This window comes from Schistocerca cancellata, chromosome 8 (assembly GCF_023864275.1).
Source record: "Schistocerca cancellata isolate TAMUIC-IGC-003103 chromosome 8, iqSchCanc2.1, whole genome shotgun sequence".
Lineage (NCBI taxonomy): Eukaryota > Metazoa > Arthropoda > Insecta > Orthoptera > Acrididae > Schistocerca > Schistocerca cancellata.
This window is the reverse complement of record NC_064633.1, coordinates 533,544,124-533,562,881: the sequence shown is the minus strand read 5'-3', so window position 1 is coordinate 533,562,881 and position 18,758 is coordinate 533,544,124. Positions and strand designations below refer to the sequence as shown.

Below are 18,758 nucleotides of genomic sequence, written 5' to 3'. Positions count from 1 at the left end.
CCACATCCACACCGGCTGTTCAGAGCATCCTCCTACAGGCCAACCGCAAATTAGAACAGCATGCCACCCTCCACCTCAAAAAACTATCCAATCTCCTGATTTCCCACCTCTCACTCACTCACCCTTCACAACCTTTCCAGCAAACCTCAACCTCCTCTCATTGCACACAGACCCAGTCTCTCCCATCTACTCAATCTCCCACTTCCAGCTCCACTCCCCCCAAAACCTCAAAATTCCAATCAACACAATCTGGAACCACAACACCCTAATTCAGTAGTTAACCTTTCCTCCAAACCTCTCTCCCAATCCGAAACCTCTGTCCTATCCAAAGGCCTCACCTTCAGCCCCACTCCCAGATTCAACCAAACAGCCCTTGTCAAAGATTTATTGTCCTACACCCATACTCTCTGCTGGAAATATCACTTTGCCATGAAGAAAAATGATCCTAATCCTACTCCTCATGATCCAACTCCCCAAGACACTATCCAAATTGAACCCTGCCTGGAACAGTTCTGTCCTCCGTCACAGCGGGACCCACCTCCTCTTCCTCAAAATCACCCTCTCCAAACTTTCCTGGAATTTCTGACTTCCAGCCTTGCCTCTCAATCCTTCTTAAAAAACCTTGATCCTACTCCCAACATCACCACTGTTGAAGCCCAGGCTATCCGTGATCTGAAGGCTGACCGATCCATCGTCATTCTTCTGGCGGACAAGGGTTCCACGACCGTGGTACTTGATCGGCGGGAGTATGTGGCTGAAGGACTGCGTCAGCTTTCAGACAACACTACATACAAAGTTTGCCAAGGTAATCCCATTCCTGATGTCCAGGCGGAGCTTCAAGGAATCTTCAGAACCTTAGGCCCCCTACAAAACCTTTCACCTGACTCCATCAACCTCCTGACCCCACCAACACCCCGCACCCCTACCTTCTACCTTCTTCCCAAAATTCACAAACCCAATCATCCCGGCCGTCCCATTGTAACTGGTTACCAAGCCCCCACAGAACGTATCTCTGCCTACGTAGATCAACACCTTCAACCCATTACATGCAGTCTCCCATCCTTCATCAAAGACACCAACCACTTTCTTTAACACCTGGAATCCTTACCCAGTCTGTTACCCCCGGAAACCATCCTTGTAACCATTGATGCCACTTCCTTATACACAAATATTACGCACGTCCAGGGCCTCGCTGCGATGGATCACTTCCTTTCACGCCGATCACCTGCCACCCTACCTAAAACCTCTTTCCTCATTACGTTAGCCAGCTTCATCCTGACCCACAACTTCTTCACTTTCGAAGGCCAGACATACCAACAATTAAAGGGAACAGCCGTGGGTACAAGGGTGGCCCCCTCGTATGCCAACCTATTCATGGGTCGCTTAGAGGAAGCCTTCTTGGTTACCCAGGCCTGCCAACCCAAAGTTTGGTACAGATTTATTGATGACATCTTCATGATCTGGACTCACAGTGAAGAAGAACTCCAGAATTTCCTCTCCAACCTCAACTCCTTTGGTTCCATCAGATTCACTTGGTCCTACTCCAAATCCCATGCCACTTTCCTTGATGTTGACGTTGACCTCCATCTGTCCAATGGCCAGCTTCACACGTCCGTCCACATCAAACCCACCAACAAGCAACAGTACCTCCATTATGACAGCTGCCGCCCATTCCACATCAAACGGTCCCTTCCCTACAGCTGGTCATTCCCACATAGAAAGCTTGACAGTGTAGGCAGGTCAGTTGGTAAATCACGTGGTCCACACATGGCTCTGCCTTTGATCGTGTACACCTTCTGGGTTACAGGACTGGAGTAGGTGGTGGTGGGAGGGTGCATGGGACAGGTTTTACACTGGAGGCAGTTACAAGGGTAGGAGCCAGAGGGTAGGGAAGCTGGCCACTGGACAGATGGAGGTCAACGGAGATTTGCCGCCGCTCATACCTCACCTGTCTTTCAACAACATCTTTGCCTCTGTACTTCTGCCTCAACTGACATCTCTGCCCAAACTCTTTGCCTTTACAAATGTCTGCTTGTGTCTGTGTATGTACGGATGGATATGTGTGTGTGTGCGCGAGTTTATACCTGTCCTTTTTTCCCCCTAAGGTAAGTCTTTCCGCTCCCGGCATTGGAATGACTCCTTACCCTCTCCCTTAAAACCCACATCCTTTCGTCTTTCCCTCTCCTTCTCTCTTTCCTGATGAAGCAACCATTTGTTGCGAAGCTTGAATTTTGTGAGTATGTTTGTGTTTGTTTGTGTGTCTATCGACCTGCCAGCACTTTTGTTTGGTAAGTCACATCATCTTTGTTATATATATTGGTGCCTACATCTTTCCTTTGAGTGGGAAAATATAAAGTGTTATCTACTGTTTACCCATTTACGCAAATGATGGTTTACACTCCTTGTGTAGTACAAAGAATGATGATCGTGACAATAATATTAAACATGGAGCAAGTTCAGGAACATATACTGTGCATGGGTGTTTGTTTTTGTATGTGCAGACATTACACAGGAGGTGTGGAATATGGGAAAGCTACAAGAGGTAATGATAAATAAATGATTTTACCTGCTGTGGACAAGGCCGTTTACATTTTGGTGTCATGGCTTGGCAGTGGCTTGACCGTCAAAGAGCAGTCACACTCTCCAAGAATGCAAACAAAAGACAAGATGGTTTTGTGACAAATGAAATATATTGTAATCTTGACTGTCATGTTGAGCCTTCAAGACGTATCTCCTACATCACATTGTATTCTACTCAAGTTCATGAGTCACTCTAATTATCTGTACACCCATTCCAGGAAAGTAGTAAAAGGAAAGTAGTGGACGTGTGTTTTCGTGATATGAGTACAAGTTATCTTCCTTTGCTCCTATAACAGCTGCAGAATGTGAAGAAGTCAAGCATTTCCTCAGCTACACACTGGATTTCAAAGGCACTGATCAGCAGTACCTCTGCTTTGAGAGAATCAACTACAGCAAAGGGTGACAGACCCCATGAAGTGTTCTGATGTAGATTCATCTACAAGGAGTGAGCCAGCTGCCAAAAAGTCCTCAATCCAGTCACAAATTTCACTTGATACCCCATATGATTGAGTCTTTGAAAATAAGCGTGCATGTGGTACAGAGTCAAATCCTTTTTGGAAATCAAGAAATATTGAATCTGCCTGACTGCCTTGATCCAAAGCTTTCAGTATGTCATGTGAGGAAAGTACAAGTTGAGTTTCACATGATCAAAGTTTTCAGAATCCATGCTGGCTGGCATGAAGGAGGTCATTCTGTTCAATATACCTCATTATGTCCAAGCTCATACTATATTCTAAGATCCTACAACAAATCAATTTCAAAGATATTGGACCTTAATTTTGTGGATCACTTTCACTACCCTTCTTGTGGACAGGTGTGACCTGTGCTTTCTTCCAACTACTGGGCATGGTTTGCTGTTCAAGAGATCTAAGATGGATTATAGTTAGAAAAGGGGCTAACTCAGCTGCAGATTCAGTATAGAATCTGATAGGGTCCTTGAGCTTTGATCAATTTTAATGAGTCCAGCTGTTTCTCAACAACACTGACACTAATACTGATTTCACTCATCTTTCCAGCGGCACAAGGATTAAACATGAAAAATTCTCCTGGGTTTTCCTTTGTAAAGGAACATTTGAAAACAGAGTTAAGCATTTCAGCTTTTGCTTTGTTACCCTCAGTTACATTTTCTGTCTCATTTGCTAGGGACTGGACACTAACTTTGGTACCACTAACAGCCTTTACATACGACCAGAATTTCTTGGGGCTTTGTGGAAGATCATTTGCAGAATTCCACTATGGTAGTCACTGAAGGCATCACACATTGCTCTCTTGACTGCCAAACACATTTCATTCAGCACCACTCCATCTACAGTCCTATACTTTTACACCTATTATGCAGGAGTCCTTGCTTCTTTATAATTTTCTTTACAGTGACTGTATACCATGGAGGGTCCCTCCTATTATGAACTGCTCTACTAGGTACTTATCTAGCCAATACATGGTCAACTATTCTTTCAAACTTTAGTCACAGTTCCTCCACACACTCCTGCTCTGTGCTGAAAGTTTCAAGTTCTTCACTGCGATATGACACTACTGTTTTTTATCTATTTTACTGAACATATATATCTTTCTGCTTGTTTTAGTTGTCCTTTGTACTTTGGTAATCATTGTTGCCACAACCGCACCATGGACACTGATATGGACATCCTCAAAGCGATAAGGTCTATTTGCTGTCATTAGATCCAGTATATTTCCATTGTGAGTGGGGTTTTGAATTACCTGTTCTAGGTAGTTGACAGAGAAGGCATTTAGTAATGTTTCACAGGATGTCTTATCAACCGCACCATGGACACTGATATGGACATCCTCAAAGCGGTAAGGTCTATTTGCTGTCATTAGATCCAGTATATTTCCATTGTGAGTGGGGTTTTGAATTACCTGTTCTAGGTAGTTGACAGAAAAAGCATTTAGTAATGTTTCACAGGATGTCTTATCATGTTCACCACTAACAAAATTGTAATTTTCCCAATTGACTGTCGGATGATTAAAATCTCCACAGATTATTACAGACTGCGGAACTTACATACAAGCAAACTGAGGTATTTGCTAAAGTTTTCAGATACATCAGGAGCTGAGTCTGGTAGGCAACAGAAGAATCCAATTACCATTTTATGCCCACACCTGATACTGAGTCTTGCCCAAACAATCTCACATGCAGTTTCAGTTTCTATCTCGGCTATCTCAGTGCATTTGAGTTTCTTGGCTACTGTGACAAATACACCATCTCTATTTCCCATTGGCCTATCCTTTCAATATACAATTAAATTTTACCCAAAAACCTCACTGCTATCAATTTCAGTCAGCTTTCTGTACCTAGAAGTATGTGAGCTTCAGTACTTTTATGGGGCACTTCAAACTCTGAGACTTTGTTGCTAATGCTTCACCAGTTAACCACAACAATTTTAATACTCTCACCTGTGGGAGGCATTTCTTTCAATCTTACATTGATACGTCTGGGTTTGCTACAACTATCATTATATGGATTGGATGGAGAGTCACCTAATTTAAAAAACCCTTGTGTGCACTCCACACACACACAGTGAGCTACCTGGCTAGCAGCCACTGATGTGTAGTGCATACCCGATCCATTTAGAGGGACAATACAGTTTTCGATCCTATGGTGCAAGTCCAGGAAGTCACAGCTTAGCCTGACACAGAACCTCCAAAGTATCTGGTTCAGTCCTTCCAGTTGACTCAGAAACAAATGTGTGTTTTTATTCACTTTCTTGTTTACAGGTGGTCTTGGCACTTATTTTGTCTTGTCTGATTGTCACCTGTTCTGTTTTAGAGAACTTCCATCACAACAATATCACATCGATGTTACAGTGACATCTCCAATACACTTCATCACAAGGAGGGAATGAACTAACCACTGAATACACAAAAGTATCTTTGGTGACAACTGTTAACTCTTCATTTCTGTTTTGTCTTATGTGAATACAAATACACATTATTTATGAAATAACTGGGCAGTGGAATCAGGGAACAGTGCAACAAGCTGGATGCAGTCTCTGTAGACTCAAATAAATTTGTAAGTGGTAAGTGTCTGGGAAAGGATGGGCTACACTTGAATGGGATAGGTTCGACGACTTTCAACAAAATGATTGTAGACATCCGCAAAATCATTAAAAGCAAGGGAAACTGAAAACTTCCAAAAAGGGTGAGAAAACAAAATTGGTGATCCAAAATGGAAACTGTAAATATAATGGAACAAGTGAGGCTCTTCAAAGCATAAACAAACACAAAAATTCTATCTATATAAACGGTTTAGCAGAAAAATGCCCAAACCTAGGTTACTCTAAAACTGATGAACTGCACATTATACTTTCTGAAATGGCAAACATAAAGGTAGTCTGCTTAAACAAACACTGGCTCACAAAAGAATGCGCAGATGTTCTACATACAATAAGTAATTTCAAACTTGCCAGCAGCTTTTGTAGGAAAAAAAAAAAAATCTTGTGAGGGCTCCTGTATCTTACTGCAGGCCTCCTTAAACTTAAAACTGAAAGAAGACTGTAGTTATCTGAACGAAGAATGTTTTTTTGAAAGCTGTTGTGTAGAGTTGTGTGATTTAAATACTCTGACAATATCAATTTACAGAATTCCTTGGAGATCCACTACTAAACTGTTCTTAGAAAAATTTCAATATCTCTTAAATAAACTTAAAAAAGAAAGTAAGAAAAAGATTGTGATTGCAGGAGACTTCAACTTAAATACATTAACTGAAAGCAGTGACATTGAAAAATTTCGCAATTTAATCCAAAAATCTGGTTTCAAGTTAAACTTTACTACCGTATTTACTCGAATTTAAGCCGCACTTTTTTTCCGGTTTTTGTAATCCAAAAAACTGCCTGCGGCTTAGAATCAAGTGCAAAGCAAGCGGAAGTTCTGAAAAATGTTGGTAGATGCCGCCACACCTAACTTCTGCCGTCGAATATATGTAGCGCTACACAGGCATGCTTTGTAGGCACAAAGATAAATACTGGTGCCAAAACCTCTGCGTCAGTAAATAAATTTAAAATAAAGGGTGGAAGACGAGCTTTTTTTTTCTCCGCCCCGAGTTTCGACCACTGCATTTTCATACATTATCCAACGAAGTAAATACAAATTCCGTATTGTTCATCTTCGAATGTAGCAGAAAATCCGACTGGCACGACTGTTTGGGATGTTTGTCAATATGGCCAACTCTACGTTCTGAATTTTTTCCTACCTGTGAGAAGAGATGGTTGCTAATAGGAACCTGATGAAATGTGAATCACATGCAGTATTCTCTTCAACATAAGAATAATACAAATGTAAACATTTTGTCATGTATTCTTTCGTGTTTGCTGCTATATCATTTAAATCCTGTATGCCTAATAAACTACGAAACTAGATTGAGACAACGGCAAACGCGAAAGAATATACGTATCGTGCCATGTTTATATTCGTATTATTCTTATGCTTAATAGTGATACAGTCAGAAACGAAGCACGGCAACTGACTAGATTTTTAAATCTAAGATGACTCTAATTTCTGTGCAGAATTTTATGTACTAAAGAAGCAGCCGCAAAGATTTTCAAACGAAGAAAATTTTTCGCCTAACTCTCGTTCAGAACATGTTCTATCATACGCAGTCTATTATTTGGTTCTTGATCATTATCAAAGAAAGCAGCAGTGTAAGTAACAGCAAATAGCAGTCTCTTGTCATTGTTTCACTAATGAGACGATTCCTCTCTCTTTTTTTTATAATTGTAAGCGGCGGTAGTGCGCACAAAAGCAAGCCATGCCGCGAGCGGCGACAGGCTGTAAACACGCACTATCAGAATGCGACAAACAGTGCATGACACAGTACAGTAATGCATTTTCAGCTTTGAGTGACGTTAACACCTATAACAAAGAGAACGGCACTTATCAGATGAAAGCAAAATAAGCAATTGATTCAAACCAGACGAAGCACGTGAAAAAGGAAGGGTACCCGTATAAATACAGACGGAGCGCCTGACGCATAGCAATGGCTACCTGGTAAAGCTTAACTGCTAAGCTTACGACTCGAACCAAACTACTCTAACTGTATTGTCATTCATTCGACCTAAATTGTGTATCATATTACAATGGACCAACTTTGTTTCGATTTGGAGGTGCGTCCTAAAATTTTTATCTCCCCTTGAATTTCAAGTCTCAAATTTCAGGTGCGGCTTAGATTCGGGATTTTTTTTTCCCTTTATTTCGAGTCTCATTTTGCAGGTGCGGCTTAGATTCGAGTGCGGCTTAGATTCGAGTAAATACGGTATGTGCACTAGAGAAAACTTCCACTCAGCAACCTGCATAGATAATATTATTACAAATTATCAGTTTGATGATACAAGGAAGTTTTGCCTAGATCTAGGGATATCTAATCACTCAGCTTTGTTTATAGAGCACCCCAAAACAGAGAAACTATAATCTGAATCTTATATATGAAGGAATTTTAGCAAAGAAAATTTAGAATTGTTTTGTGATAAGTTAAGTGTTATAATCTGGCTTTTAGACTACTGTGATTCAAGCAACAAAAATGTTAATAAATTTCCAAATTGTTTTTTGGGTGTATTCAATGAAACATTTCCCCCAAAATCTTATCAAAAGAGAGTCAGGAATAAACAAAATTGGATTACACCAGGCATAAAAAAGACAGCTACACAATGAGCTCAAAGTAAATAGAAACCCTAACTTTGTAACTTACGTTAAGTGCTATAAGACTATATTCAAAAAAGTGATACTGGCAGCAAAAAAACTGGCAAATAGTATATTCATAAACAAACAAAGAAATAAAACAAAGGCAGTCTGGTCTGTTGTGAAATCAGAGTTGGGAGTCAACGTTAAAAGTCAAGAAATTTCTCAAATTAGGTTTCATTGTGATATTATTGTAAATCATGTTCAAATGTCAAACTGCTTCAATGTTTTTTGTCAATATAGCAAAATCTGATGTAGACATGACAGCCCATCAGTACAATATGATTTTCAGGCATAGAGATGACATAGAAAACATTTGCTTTAAAAAATTCAGAAAAATTACTCAGAAAGATGTGAAAGACACAATATTATCATTAAAAAACAAAAATTCAGCTGGATGGGATGGAATACCTTCCATGGCAATCAAGGCAGTATGCCATATTATTTCATACCCACTGACTATTATTGTAAACCAATCCTTTGAACATGGGTCTTTCCCAGATGTCCTAAAATATGCAGAGATTAAGCCATTATTTAAAAAGGGATCACCAGATGATATGGGAAACTACCGGCCTATCTCTCTCCTTCCTCTTTTCTCTAAAATATTTGAAAAACTTCTGACAAAACGATTAGAAAATTTCCTAACAGTAAATGACATTATTTCTAAAAATCAGTTTGGTTTTCAAAGAGAAAAAAGCACCATAAATGCCATCAAATAATTTACAAAAAAATTAGCACATCACTAGACCAGGATACAAAAGTCTCAGGAATATTCTGTGATCTAATGAAAGTGTTTGACTCAGTGAACCACTTATTATTACTTCACAAACTTAAGAGCTATGGGATCGAAGATACTGCATTACAGTGATTCAACTTTTATCTGACAGAAAGAGTTATTTTAACATCAAATTCAAATAACTACCACTCCGAATGGAAAACAATTTCCCAAGAATTGCACAGGGTTCAATACTGGGTCTTTACCAGTTCTTGCTGTATATAAATGATTTACCATTAAATATTGATGCTCGTTCAGCCTTGTTCGCAGACGACACCTCAGTCCTGATAGAAAATTATACAACAGAAAAGAATCCAGATAGTATAGAAAATGTTCTGAGGAAACTGGAATCCTGGTTCCATAAAAATGGACGAAAGCTCAATGTCACTAAGACCCAGATAATGCATTTGTTTTTAAATTATCAGCAATATGTCCTGTACAAATAGCCCATAATAATCAACTGATGACAGAAGTGAGCTATGTGAAATTCTTGGGCCTAAACCTTGATAAAAGTTTGAACCGGAAGACACATATAGACTTCCTGGCAAATAAATTAAATTCCCTAGCTTTTGAAATGTTTATTTTATCTGGTGCCACTTATATGGATACAAGAAAGACAGTCTACCACAGTTATTTTGAATCTGTTATTTGGTATGGGACAATTTTCTGGGGAAACTATAGATGCAGTACAAGGCTACTAATTCATCAGAAGAAAATCATTAGAAACATGTGTGCTACCCACAAAAATGAGTCATGTCACCCATTGTTCAAGAAATTAAAAATACTAACAATTACTTCATTGTACATTTTTGAAATTTTGATTTTTGTATATAATAATCAACATAATCTTGAAAAGTTCCATTTAAGCATAGCTATGGTACTCGTCACAAGGAAAACTTCAAATTTCCTTCGCATCACTTAAAGCTTTATGCTCAGGCACCACTGTGTATGCGGGTAAAAAATATAACTAACTAAAAGGAAGAAACATATTAATAATAGACACTGGTTTGCTGAAAAGTTTACTCCAAAATATTTTAATAGAGAAATGTTACTACACCACTGGAAAATTCATGGAAGACAGTCTGACACTTCGAACGATAAAAATCTATAGCTAATATTGCAGTGTTGTCTGTGTACAACAAAGGAACTTGGTAAACTGTTAATTTATAGTAAATATTGTAGTGTTGTATTTATTGGCATTTTTCTTAAAATAATGTAAAAAGAATTTCTGAAAATCATTATACATTATAACATTATAACATGTCTCCTGTACAACAGATCATATGATCTGTACAATGTATGTAACGAGACTAATAAATCACAATTTACATTTACACATTTTACATATAATCCAGTCAATGAAGGAAAATTAGGGTCATAAATTTTTGTACATTTCTATAAGGAAGTGTCATGAACAATATACTAAAAATTCTGACCAGTGGGGTGCGAGCATTGAGGTGGGGGGGGGGGGGGGGGGGGGGGGCATTAATAGGCCACTTTTTTATATTTATCTTGAATAACTCGAAAACTGCAGTTCTTAGCGAGAATGTTTTCCAGTACAAAATTGACCTGCTCTACATTTCCTGCAAAAAAAGGTATTACTCAATTTTCTCTAGAACTAAGAGTTTCCACATTGTACGGGACACATAATGTCAGATTATTAAAAATACTGTTCTAATGGTGTGAAATTAATGTTTATCTTTAAATGAAGTGGATTAGAAACAAATATGAAATGTGTGTGGCACATCTAAGTGTAGTAGACCCATAATATTATGAAAAGGATAGTTGCTACTCACCATATGGCAGAGATGCTGAGTCACAGCTAGGCACAACAAAAAGATTGTCACAAAATAAGCTTTTGGCCAACAAGGCCTTGGTCAAAAAGTAGGAAGTCAGCACTTCAAAAAGCTATCCATCCTGCTCACTTCCTACTCCCACCTTGGAGTACCATTACCAACCTCCCTCACATCCCCTCATAGCTGACAAACCCTGTCTAGCAGACCTACTACATTTACCCCACCCTCCGAAACTCCCACCCACCACCACACAGAACCCAGAACCCAAACAGACATGAAACGCAGTCATGAACTTTTCATCCAAAAGCCTTAGCCCTGCAGAAACATCAGTCCTTTCCAAAGGCCTCACTTTCTGCCCCATTCCCAAGTTCAGTCACATAGGAAGTGTCAAACACCTTCTCTCATTCTCCTGGTCCCTACAGTGGAAACACTTTTTCGCAACCAACCCTACCAATCAGACTCAACAGTTTTCAGAGATTCTGTCCATATGAGTTACTTGCATCAGTAGTTTTAGAAACCCACATCTACTTTCCATATATAGTGTTAATGCACTTCATGGAAAATAAACATATCCCAAGGCATGTCCAGTGATTCATAAAGCATACTGTGGAAGTTCCATATAACTTTGTGAAACATCCTGTAGTTGCTTCTTATGACTTAGTGGAGTACATTAAAAGAGTGGGAAATAATCTACTCTATCTTTAGTTTGCAGACCTATGAAGAAGCGAAGTATATGAACACAATCCAGCATGCTTCTACTCCACACATCTCACCCCTCCACACTATTACACATCCAGAACATAATTTATTACTTAGTACATCTCTACTGCACTACACGTTTCATATTTGTTTTTAACACACTTTATTTAAAGGCAAACATTACTTCTGTACCAACAGAACAATATCTTTAATATCTGTGATTCTTTCATCTCTTAGAACATGGAACTATTAGCCCTAGACAAAAAATGAACAGGACATTTTTTCTAGGAAATTTAATGTAGTTTAATTTTGTACTATGAAAACTGATAGAGGAAACAGAAGAAGCCTAGTCACAACAAAGTTACGCAGCACTAAAGAAATTTTTCCTACAGCATTACTTGTCACCAGAGCTGCAATCACAAAAAATTTTTACGGATGAAGATATGGGAGACAAGAATCCATCGCAAGTACTCAAAGCTCTATGTAAATTAGCAGGCCATGAACATCTGCCCAGACCATCTTTAGGTGCATTATGGCTTCGTAAACTTCCAGCCAATGTCCACACTGTCATTGTGGCACAAGCTGACTTACTATTGCAAGTTGAAGCAAAGAAGGCAGACACCACTGCAAATAGCTTAAGTGAAGTTCTCTTGTGTGCAAAAATCAGTAACAGCCAAGATTGGGGCCCCGCAACTTGCATAGTTGTGGCAGCTGAAGTCACTGATCCTGGAACACACATAAATATTTCACACCAGCCGCATGCCACAACTGATCCCACCACAGAGCAGCTAGAAGCATAAGTGGCAAAACCTAATGTGCAAGTAAATACACACCAACAACAGCTACAAAGTCACAATTGGAAAAAACAGAAAAACATCATCCCACAAAACTCGCTGGAGCAATGATGCTGACACTATAGGCATTTTTGCAACTTTGCCCGTCAACATACTCAGCCCTGCAAATACCCAGGTTTCAAAGACAGGCATTAAAGTGTGCTACCATCCATCAGCAACAGCACAGGTACCCAGACCAAAGTGTGGTACAAAGGTGTCCAGATCGCTCACTAACTGTTGTTAACCAATCACACCAATTGTTCATGCAGGACCATTCATCAGGTGAAGTGTTTCTCATTGAAACTCGTTCACACATCAGCGTCTATCCAAGAAGGGTTGGTGACACACTGATGCCAATGATGCAACATGTGCTTACTGTGGGCAACAACAACTCCAGAATCCCTATCTATGGTGAAAAGCAATTAAGTGTTACACATGGATTAAAACTTTCACCTGACATGAATTTTTGGGAATGCAGACATATCTGGTCCCACAATTGGAGCAGACGTGGTCCCACAATCGTAGCAGACATTTTATGTAATTATCGACTTATGCCTGATCCATTCAACCACCAGTTGGTGCCAGTATGTACACAAAGGATATTGCTACCACAGTTTCCACATCAGATCAAGTACAGTACGATAAGTCCATGGGTTTCTGCATGAAGACATCCAGGACGCCTACAGTGCCACCATCTAGCACACCTACAGTGCCATCCATGCCGAGGTATACTGATGCGATTCCATACCATCAATGATGTTGGGCACACACACATGTAGCATGCAAGAAGAACCCCGTGAGCCGTAACAATTCGTATACTGCAGGCAATATAATAACATTGTCTGAGGAGTCACTTCTTCATAATCTGCTTCAAGACTCTCCAGCACTCACCAAACTCATCATTGCCACCACATCTGCATGACTCAAGGACAACCTGTCCTATTCTACACGTGGCCTTTGCCTCCAGAGAAGTTATTCATGGTGCAAGTAGACTTCAACTGACTTCTGAAAAATAGGTACTGTGACCAGATCAGATAGTCCATGGATGTCCCGATCCAAATGGTTCATACGAAAGATAATTCATAGAGAATATGTGGATACTATAGGGTGCTCAAAGTATATGGAAACTATAGGGTGCTCAATGTCTACACAATTACAGATGACTATCATGTACACAACTTGAATCATTTCAACAGTACTACTAGAAATACCACAATGTTCAGTGTCAGTATGATGAAAAGGATAGATTGCTACTCACATTATAGCACAGATTAGCACAGATGTTGAGTCGCAGATAGGCACAACAAAAAGACTGTTAAACAAGTAAGCTTTCAACCAAAACACCCTCTATCGAATTAGGCAACATACACACATTCACGCAAATGCAATTTGCACAAATATGATCACTGTCTCTGGCTGCCGAGGCAAGCCAGGGAGAGTGGTCATGTGTATATGAGTTGTGTTTGTGTGAGTGTGTGTGTGTGTGTGTGTGTATGTTGTTTAATTCATTAGAGGCCTTTTGGCTGAAAGCGTACTTGTTTAACAGTCTTTTTGTTGTGCCTGTCTGTGAGTCAACAGCTCCACTGTAAAATATTCAGTGTGACAGATTGTGCCAAGATGTTTTCCCATATTCCCATGGTTCCATATGATATAAAAAAGCAGCGGTGGTCACACCATTTGCCTTGTTTGAGTATAATTTTATGCAATTTGGCCTCTGAAATGCAGCACAATCTTGGTAATGGTTCATGCACAAGGTGCTTCGAGAATTATCATTCGTATTTTGCAATATGGGTGATATTCAAAGTAATCTCTACTTCAGTAGAACAGCATATTGAATACCTGTGACAGCTTTTCTGCCAAATACAATAAAATGACATAATTATTAATGAAACAAACTGTCCACTGGGAAAATGTAGGATTAAATTCCTGGGATACTTGGGCTCCGCAACAGGCCTATCACCACTGCCCAAGCAGGTCAAAGCAGTACAACAGATGCCCCTTACCACAGGTTACAGGGGGGTTCACACATTCCTAGCCATGCCGAATTATTACCAGTGTGACTTGCCTAAACTAGCTGCCATCCAAAAGCCACTCATAGCATTACTCATTGGCAACAATACTACAGGAAATCAAAAAACACTGATGTGTCCAGATGCTGAAGCAACTTTCCATGACCTACAGAAACATCTATTACAGGCAATGTTTCTTGTGTATCCAAGACTGAGTGCCCCTTTGGCACTTATGGTAGATACAGACCAAACAGCAATGGAATCAGCTCTGCAACAAAAAGTAGATGGCAAATGGGAGCTGCTCACATTTTTGTCGAAGAACTCATCTCAACAACAGCAAAAATGGATTGCTACTGATCGTGAGTTGCTAGCTATTTGTTCATCTATCAAGCAGTTTCACCAATCTGAAAAAGGGAGCCACTCTGCAGTTTTTACAGACCACTAGCTGCTAGTAGCTATCTTTCAGTGAGACACAGACCTTGAAGTGTATGATGTATCACTTCACAAAAGTGATAAGTTACTATCTGTATCTGTTACTGACGAATGATGATTGTGCATAGAAATTGAGCTAAGTGTGTAATAAATGTGAATATATATATTGGCTGCAAATTCATTTATATGTGCATGGAATCAGGAGACTGGATGCTGTGTTTCTATACGACAGGGCAACTTTGACAGCTGTTTACCACCATTCATCACTTGCTGGGTCGGCAGTTGTTCCACACAGGTGTGACCCTTCTAGGAGACATGCAGTACTCCTTAGAATGCTGAAGCTCATGGCAATAAAAAGGATGACATCACAAAAATAGCAGAAGAATTTATTCTGCCTCTACCCCAAGAAGTGGAAAGACTGTTCAGTTAAGATAACACATATTAATGTTTATTGACAGAAATAAATTAAAAGAAGTATTTCCTGCTGTAGTAATTCAATTAAAATATAATGTCTTATTTTGTGGGTTTGAGAAATAGTCTGGACTTACCTCTCCAGCCTCAAGATTAAGATTTCAGGCCATGGAGATAAAGTCAACGAGAAGAATAAGCGTGGTACATAAGCATGCCAAAGCAAAAGGGGATCGCAGGGAATTGTAATATGGTTCCTATAACCTAGCACCTTTCACTTTTAATCTAACTACAAATTAGCTGAGGCAGAACACACATCACACTTCACTTCATCATGTCAGTGCAGACAAGTCAAATATAATGCACAGTTCACATCTGATGAATGTCACATAGCAGAAAGACAAACTGATGACAGATTTCCATTCTCAAAATTGTGCCAGTCTGAACTCCATTCAGTGGTAAGAGTTAGAACTGAAGCAACAAAAAGTTCCTTTCTTGCACCACCTTATACAGGAGCAGCAAACAGTGTTGAAGCTCAGGTGTGTGTCAGTCCCGAATGTACAGGAAATAATCTGGTGTGATGTAGCGAAAGGGAAGCAGCGACTCTACATCCCACAACAATTTCATAATGAGGTTTTCAATGCCCTGCCAAACATAAAACACCCGGCAATCCAAGCAACAGGTAAGTTAGTCTCCATCAAAGTCGTAGGTTCTGAAGTGCAAAAAGATTGTCACACATGGACATGTGAATGCCTGACATGCTAGCATAATAAGATTGGCAGATGTCTTCGCGATGATTGCTCATACTGCTCACTTCCTGACACTTACATACATGGTCATCATAGGGCCACTACCACACTTGTGGGACTCCGTAATTTGCTCACGAACATCCATAGTTTTACCAGGTGACCAGAAGTCATCACAATACAAGGCATATCTGATGAGTCAATCATGAAGGCACTAGTGCACTCATGGTTCTCTAGGTTTGGCGTTGTGCAAGACAAACCTATAGATCACAGGAGGCAATTTGAAAGCCAACAATTAATGAACTTTTACTACTTTGCGGCTGCATCAACTCTGCACTACTAGCTACCATCTAGTCAGAAACAGGGTGGTAAGACAGTTTCACAACATGCGCAAAACTGCCCTAACATTCAGTTCATCATCATGGTCTAAAGTGCTGCCCCTAATCCTGCAGTGAAGGAAGACCTACAATGTTCTTCTGCACAACTGGTTTATGGTGCGCAGTTGAGGGTTCCAGGAGAATTAATCAAGCCAGCATCCAGTTGTCACTGAGCTATGTAGACATGCCTGGAAAAAATATTCCATGTGTAGCTCAGGGATGATACAGTGCACCCACCACTTGTTACACTGTACTCTGGATTTTACAGGGTAATCACAAGAAAAAGTCATAATTTCAAAATTGAATGAAAAGGGCGGCAAACAAAAGACAGTCTCAATAGAGCGGCTCAAGCCTGTATACAACAACGAAGGTGCACTCCTTACTCAGTCCATGACATCACATTCCAATGTGGAGGCAGATATTTCTGCAGACAGTTTCGCTGAACCCTCCAGCACCAGAAGAGGATGATGACCCAACAACTGCAAATAGGAGCAACACTTGCCTGCACCAGCTGTTTTCCGAGAATGGGCAAACAAATAAAGTGGTAGTTGCCCCATATAATGGGACTAACGCTTTAAAGAAAACAGAATGGGGAGGGGGCTGATGTGGCGATATCACTAATACACATCACCACACTAAGGAACAAACCCATCGCTGTCTATACAAAAGTATCTTTGCCACATTCAACATGATGCCAGTTGTCTATTCTCATTTCTATTGTGTCTTATGTGAGTACAAACAAATGTTATGAAACGAAAAGCTGAGCAATTATTTTATGTGGGTAAAATATACAATGTATAAGAGATCCCATAATGTTTTCAGTGTCTGAAATAATGGATATATAATACATGTACAACCTAGCAGATGGGAGTGCAGACACAACACATCAATTTTGTGTTAAATATTACTGTAGGAGGTAGTTACCTTGTGCAAGAGCATTTGTACAGCTCCATCAATGCTACTGAGAGACATGCCCACTTGAGAAGAGAGTTGCAAATTGTGGGAGACCATGTAATGTACAAATGCCTGAGCTTGAAGATCAAATTCTTTGTCCTGTGGAGGAAATGCCATAATCTACTACAAGGATAATTATGAGAAAGGAAGGAAATCACATGATGATCTCGAACATTCACCTTCAATGGGATAAAGTATAAAATGAAGCAGACTTTCAACCAAGAATAACTTTCTGTCAACACCTGTTAGGACAGTGTGCTATGTTTCTGTGGCTCTTAGCACATACCTTATTCACTAATGAGGGTGGCTTTTCAAGTGATGAGATCTTCAATTATCATACCAGTCACGTCCTGGCTTATGAAAACCCTCATGAAATGCAACAAGACAGACATCAACAGAGGTTCAGCCTCAACATATGGGGTGGAATCATTGATGATCATCTTAGTGGCCCCCACATATTTCTAAACCATCTTACTGGGCAAACTTATGTAACAGTTTCTCAGACATACGTTGCTTCATTTACTTGAAGATATACTTGTAGATGTCATCCAATGAATGTGATTTATGCGTGATAATCTTCCACCCACTTTATGTGGACAGTTCGTCAGTATCTCGATAACCAATTTCTGAGCAGGTGGAGTGTTCAAGACAAATTGGCCTGTCCAACTGCCATATTTGAATCCAGTGGATTTTTTTCCATTAAGGTAGTTTAAAATCTTCAGTGTATCCAACTCCTGTAGTCAACATTGATGTTCTGGGGAAAAAAAGCAAAATGGATTTAATCAAGTATGAAACACACCAGGAGTTTGTATGATAAAGTATGGAACGCAAGCTCAGTGAATGAATGGAAGCAGGAAGTGATCATTCCAAGCCAATGTTTATAAATGTAAATGTGTTCCATTAATGTTTCATTTTTGTGGCATGGATGACAAATCCTTAGAAAAAGCCATAGTTCTAGAGCATCAAGACAAGAAACACCAGTTACAGTTGCATCTCCAAAAAGAAAGACCCGTCGACTTTCTACCAGGATATGCCACAAGAAACATCATTTTAGGGGAGTCTTGTTACAACTGTCCCATCTCATGGGGATTTGCTGAACCTCAGATGCACATATTATGGGTGTTCACATTTCCAATTAAGTGAAATGTCAGTTCATCACTGAAGACAACACAATCTAGAAAATCTTCATCATCATGCAGCAACATTTTGTTTGCAAAGTTGGCATATAAACCATTGTAGGCTTTAGAGCTTATAACAGCTGCAAACAATAAGTATACAGTTGGAAGCATTTCCTTAAAAGCCTCCAGACAGACAACATTGGAAGTGAATCATTCAACACGTCTTCATCACTCTTCTGCTAAGTGACGAATAGTGCTCACATCGAACATTTGTAGGAAAAATTATAGATTTGCTCTTTCATTTTATGTATTACTTGTAATTGTAAATTGAATGTAACAA

General features: G+C 39.7%; 1 protein-coding gene across 1 annotated transcript in view; it reads right to left on the bottom strand.

The window, feature by feature from the left end:
- LOC126095673 (uncharacterized) overlaps positions 1–18,758 on the bottom strand; it is an 89,633-nt gene that overhangs the window by 30,117 nt on the left and 40,758 nt on the right. The gene's annotated exons all lie outside the window — the stretch shown is intronic.